At 39.7% G+C, this 6,012-nt stretch overlaps 1 protein-coding gene across 2 annotated transcripts in view; it reads right to left on the reverse strand.

The window, feature by feature from the left end:
• The window catches only part of LOC106873643 (cathepsin B), a 35,103-nt gene that overhangs the window by 18,238 nt on the left and 10,853 nt on the right, over positions 1-6,012 (reverse strand). The window contains exon 1 of one of the 2 annotated variants that reach the window (XM_014921090.2): positions 5,328-5,530. The exons of the other annotated variant lie outside the window; for it this stretch is intronic. The gene's annotated coding sequence lies outside the window, so the exon portion shown is untranslated. Of the gene's footprint in view, positions 1-5,327; positions 5,531-6,012 lie in introns of those variants that run through there. 2 annotated transcript variants of the gene reach the window in all.

Genomic DNA, 6,012 nt, shown 5'->3' on the forward strand with positions numbered 1-6,012 from the left:
ACTAATGTCAGAGCTGCCTGACTGGCTCCCATGCTGGTGGCACATAAAAAACACCATTCAAGCGTGGCTAATGTCAGAGCTGCCTGACTGGCTCCCATGCTGGTGGCACATAAAAAACACCATTCAAGCGTGGCTAATATCAGAGCTGCCTGACTGGTACCCATGCTGGTGGCATGTAAAAAACACAATTCAAGCGTGGCTAAGGTCAGAGCTGCCTGACTGGCTCCCATGCTGGTGGCACATAAAAAATACCATTCAAGCGTGGCTAATGTCAGAGCTGCCTGACTGGTACCCATGCTGGTGGCATGTAAAAAACACCATTCAAGCGTGGCTAATGTCAGAGCTGCCTGACTGGTACCCATGCTGGTGGCACATAAAAAATACCATTCAAGTGTGGCTAATGTCAGAACTACCTGACTGGTACTCATGCTGGTGGCACGTAAAAAGTACTCACTACATTCTCCGAGTGGTTGGCTTAAGGAAGGGCATCCAGCCGTAGAAACCTCGCCAAATGAGACTGGGGCCTGGTGCAGCCCCCCCCCCCCCGGCTTGCCAGTTCAGTCATACAGTCCAACCCATGCCAGCAGGGAAAGGGGATGTCAAACGGTGATGATGATATATAATGACAGTTACTGAAACGTGAAAATAAAGAGAATGCAATAATTTTGCATAAGAGAAAATAGCATAAAGTCACATGACTTTTTACTGACATATTTGACAAGGTTAAGGATGAGCCAAGGGTAATTGCCCTAAATCAAATTATATTATCACATGTTAATACTGTCTGTCACAGAAAAAAAAAACAAACATAATTGCTTGACAAACTTCTGGTGTCACATAATCACTCCATTAAAACCATCTTTTATTTTTTATGTTTCAGACTGTAGCCATACACAGTACGTGAGAAGACCCGGCAAGGCAAATGAGAGCATAATCAGTGATCTCTGCCAGAAGTGTAGCCAGCTCACTAATCCGTATCTTTACTTCATTGGACACTAAAAACCCTGCTTGCAAAGACCTGTTGAGGCAAGTGAATTTGGAATTTGAAATTTGAAATCGAAACGAATCCGACGACTGGCAATCATGCCAACCTCTCCTGGACACTAACAGGTGACCACGACCTTTGGCAATATACCGTGCTTGTGTTGACCTGTCAAGCCAAGTGAGACCATAGTCGCGGTCGATGACAGTGTCAGATCAATGGCACCCGTGCCAGTGGCATGTAAAAAAACACCCACCACACTCTTGAAGTGGTTGGCATTAAGAAGGGTATCTAGCCATAGAAACCTTGCCAAATCAGATTGGAGCCTGGTGCAGCTCCCTGGCTTACCACTTTTCAGTCAAACTGTCTAACCCATGCCAGCATGGAAAACAGACATTAAATGATGATGATGACTGATGACAAAGGATAAACCAAGTTGGATGGGAGAGGGGTGCAAGGGTGTGATGGCAGAAGTAGATTGAGATGATGGATTGGTACGAGGAGCGAGAGAGAGTGATGAGGGAGAGCAAGAGAAATGGATAAATGGTAGGATTGAAAGGTGAGTGTCAATACGAAGTGGTCAGAGATAGGGACCAGAAGTAAAGGTGGATCTGACCCCTTGAGATCAGTGGGATATCCAGGCTGATGAGGAGGAGGATGGAAGATAGAGGAGTGGAGCACTGGAAGAATCATTATGGACTGTTTGCTAAGTCTCACTTGGAATATTTTCAAGGATTCTGATTTCTGTTGGCAAGAAGCAAGTTTTGGGTCACTGATTTGAAATGGATTTTCTCTCAGGATCCTTGCTTTTTGAGCAACTGGTGCTTGATAGAGGGATTCTGCAAAGATTTCCTTTTCAATAGAAATTGTAGGAAAATTACAAGATTCTTTGCCCTATTTGGTGCCAGGTTTTGCAAGATTCTTCAGACAATAGACCAGAATATCATATTCTGTTCAGTAAATTTTCAGCCCTTTCAATAACACTGAATAATTTTTACTCTTAGTCATTGGGCCACAGCCCATGCTAGAGTAATGCCTTGGAGGGTTTAGGGAAACAGATCAACGCCAGTACATGTTTTTTTAAGTGTGGTACTTATTGTATCGATTTTTTTGCTGAACAGCTAAGTCACAGGAACATAAAGAAACCAACACTAGTGGAGGTGGTGGGGACAAACACAAACATGTCTGAAACATCACAAGAGTTGTACTTTTGATGGGGTGGAAGCATGCTCGGGTACAATGTCATTACTCTGATTCAGCTTCTTCAGTTGAAGATTTTAAACATCCAACCCAATCTTTGTTTGGATTTCTTTTACAGTTCTTTGTATATTTGGTCTGGAGAACAAGCTCCTTGCTATCACCGTGCCTAGAATTAGTAACCGAATCCCCGTCAAGCCATACCCTATCATTTTGGAAAATGAAAGGGTGCATTGAATAATGTAGGCCTTGATACATTGTCTGAAAGAAGACGAAATGATCATGGGTGGAACACCTTGGGGCTGGCTCCACGTCCCAAATCTCATGGGTTTTTTTTGTTTGCTTTTTTGCCTTTTGTTTTTTCAGGACTGTAATTTCCATTTTATGAAACAAAAGAAGGTTAAAGATAAAAGAAAGAAAAAGAGGAAAAAGTACTCTTTTCCTTTCCCACGATTTTAGAGTACTTAATGCGAAACTCCGCCCACTTTGGACCATAACTGATATAGTCAGACATGAAGCTAAACAAATAATGTATTCGAACGATTAAATACGGTTCCTAAAAAGCGAATAACAACAACGCAAAGCGAAAAATACTTTTAAAAACATTAAGTTATCAAACATCTTAACAGCTCAGGGTCCGTTTCAGTTTCGGACCCTTGAACCAACCGAAATGACTACTTCGTTACATTTCGGGGATTATTTTTAGTATGTTTTTCTATTTAATTGAGAAAGAAAAGACAAAAAAAAATCGAATCAAATCAATTCAGATAAATCACCAATTAACAAGAAGAATAACGAATAAATGAAAGCGACCTTACACTTATGTAAAGCTGAATCGAACGTTTGTCTTCTGTGCGATTTTGCAAAAAATGACAAAAACAATAATACTTTAATCGGGTACGGGTAGCTGACAGCAATGTTACATCTGGAATTATATCAAGAGTAGAGGAGGCTGTAACTAAGGGAGATCACTACAGACGACAACAAAGCTTCTATGTGATCATTTGACTTGCTAGAAATGGCAGCTAAATCTCCTTTAAACCGGGTTTCATATAGGGAGCAGTCCTCATCCCCAAATCAAAGATGGATAGCATGTGAGGGTTGTAAAGTGGGCAGGTAAAATACTATGATTAATAAAATTAAGAGGGTTTTTAACCTCGTCCAACATTATGGTAAAGAAAGAACTATAGAAAGTGGGGAAGGAGAAAAGTGAAGTAACGTTTCGTGGCCTCCAGGTATTTACTAATTTGAGAAACGCAAATGATTCATGTAGTCAAGGCTATGGTATGGCAGGGGTGACAAAAATAACCGATCGCCACAGCTAAAATACTTTTGGCCATCGATCAACTCAATCAGGGCGGACCTGAGGCGAAACAACGACGAGGATACAAGAGCTTCTAAGGACTTGGACTTCTTGGCGATCGCCATAAAAAAAAATGTTTCTTTTAACCAAATACAAATGCCCTATATGTGGAAGGGACTTGAAACGATGGTCCTTCGAAGTAACAGAACTTACAGGAAAGGAAAAGGCATTCCAGTGTTTTATACAACGGAAATCATGATATTCTGAAATTTCTAGGGTCTTTTTCTCCCCTCACAAATTTAGTTTTCTTACACTCCCCACCTTACGAAAATGGGGACAAAAACGTACAAAACTGAAACAACTCCTGTTGTTCGCCCCAACTTTCTCTCACTCTTTCTTCCTGTTTCTTGAGTAAAAGCTGCGATGGACTGGCGTCCCGTCCAGCTGGGGGGGAACACATATGCCATGGAGACCGGGAAACCGGCTCTATGCTCCACAAGGGGCAAAAAGGATAAACAACAACGTATATATATATAGAACGGGCTTCTTTCAGTTTCCATCTACTAATCTACTCACAATGTCGGCCCGTGTCACGCGGTGGGACTAAACTCGGAACTATGTAGTTGAGAAACAAACTTCTTACCACAGTCACGACTTTTTTTTTTCTCGAGCCCTAGGACTCTTAAAGCCAGTTACTTGGTTTCCATTGTGTTTAAGTGACCAAGATCAGACGCCAGTCTCTTGGGTTTTAGGCCAGGAAATTTGAGGGGAGGGGACAAGTCAAATACATTGGCACAAATACTTGACTGGTACTTTATATCATCGACATCCCGAAGGTTTGAAATGCAAAGTTGATTTCGGCGGGGTATCCAACGAAATAATGCTGCCAGTTCGCCGCAGTTATATGGACCTAAAGCCCAAGATTGCCACCGAGGGAGAATTGGATGCTATTTCTAACCATTCGAAAGAAGGCGTAGATACGAAAGATCGCCGTTAAATCTATGGTGTTGTTATGAAGAACATGAATTTGTGTTGGTGCCGAAAGCTTCCAGTTAAAGCCGGGAGTGTTTAATCGCCACTTACTGGACGTTCAGGGGTTAGGGTTTGGAGAACTCGATTACATTTAAAAGTGGTTTGGAGTGGATAGTGATAAAAAGCAGCATAGCACAAGTGAGAAAAAACCATCAAGAAAGCCATCGCAGGTTGAAGGCCAGCTTGTGCTAATTACAATACGGAAGTGAGAAAATATACAATATACAGTGATCATGAAAATTATATAACTTTGAACCTCTATTTTTGTTTGCTCTGGAGAAAGATATAAATAGCACAAAATCTTATGGCTTTATACCTTTGACGAAGAAGTAATTATTAAATTGGAGATAGACAACATTTAAATAACAAAGTGTGTTTAATTTGGTACCTCAAAGTTCTCGTTTCAAACCCTGCCGGCTTCGACTGTGATTCTATAAACGACTTCGAGGACATAAATTAAACACCTAAAATAATAAAATCAAAAGCCAGGGGAGGGAGAAACTACGTGACCGCCGCTACATATGCTAGAAACAGCAACTAAATTACCCTCAAGTTACCCGATAATAGGTATCGCCTAAAAACAAACGGGACGATCGTATATCCTTCATTATAATTAGTTTATCTAAAGTTAACAACAACAGCAGTCGATTTAATTAACTTTGGCACTCCTGTTCCATCCACAAACGTTGTTTTTGTCTCTGATCAAATAAAATTAATAAATAATCATGGATCGTCGAGGATCTCTTTGTGTGGTTTTTTTTCTATCGAACTGTTGAAGATGTTATAAAAACAAAACGAAACAAAAAAACTTACTTTTTTTTTTATCAATATTTGTTCATATGCTTCTAGTTGGGAAGGTCACTACCCAGATGGAACCAAAACAGTTGTTGCTACTTGTTTATATAGTAATCTCCTAAATTCGATCATATGACTTTTTTCCTTTTTTTTTACCTCAATGTTTGTTTAGTCATTACATCCGTTCTAATTCACTTTCTTTCTTCCCTCTCTCTCTCTTTCCTGTCTTTCTTTCTCAACCCTCGCCCTTTCCTTTCTTACTCTCCTACCTCTCACTCTTTCTTTTCTTACCCCCTCGCTCCTTCCTATCACTCTCTCTCTTCTTCTCTTTGTCTCTCTTTTTTCCCCCTTCCTAGTTCAACACATGATCAATTCTTTCCTCTGTCACAAAGCACGTGATTTCATGTCATCTATTTATTTATTGTCTTTATCTTTGAAATTTGACCCGAACAAAGTACAATGAGAAGTTTTTTTTAATCTAAAATGGATATATATATATATATATATATATAAACGTGTGTGTGTGTATATATATATATATATATATATATATATATATATGTTCATATAATGATATCTACCAAATGTATTGGTAAGATACAGAAATGTATACATAGGTAAATAAACTTTAATATATATGGATTTAGCGTCAAAGCTCTTATTTCAATTTTTTAATATATAAATAGGTCCAGATGGACTATAT

The sequence above is a fragment of the Octopus bimaculoides genome, chromosome 4, assembly GCF_001194135.2.
Source record: "Octopus bimaculoides isolate UCB-OBI-ISO-001 chromosome 4, ASM119413v2, whole genome shotgun sequence".
Lineage (NCBI taxonomy): Eukaryota > Metazoa > Mollusca > Cephalopoda > Octopoda > Octopodidae > Octopus > Octopus bimaculoides.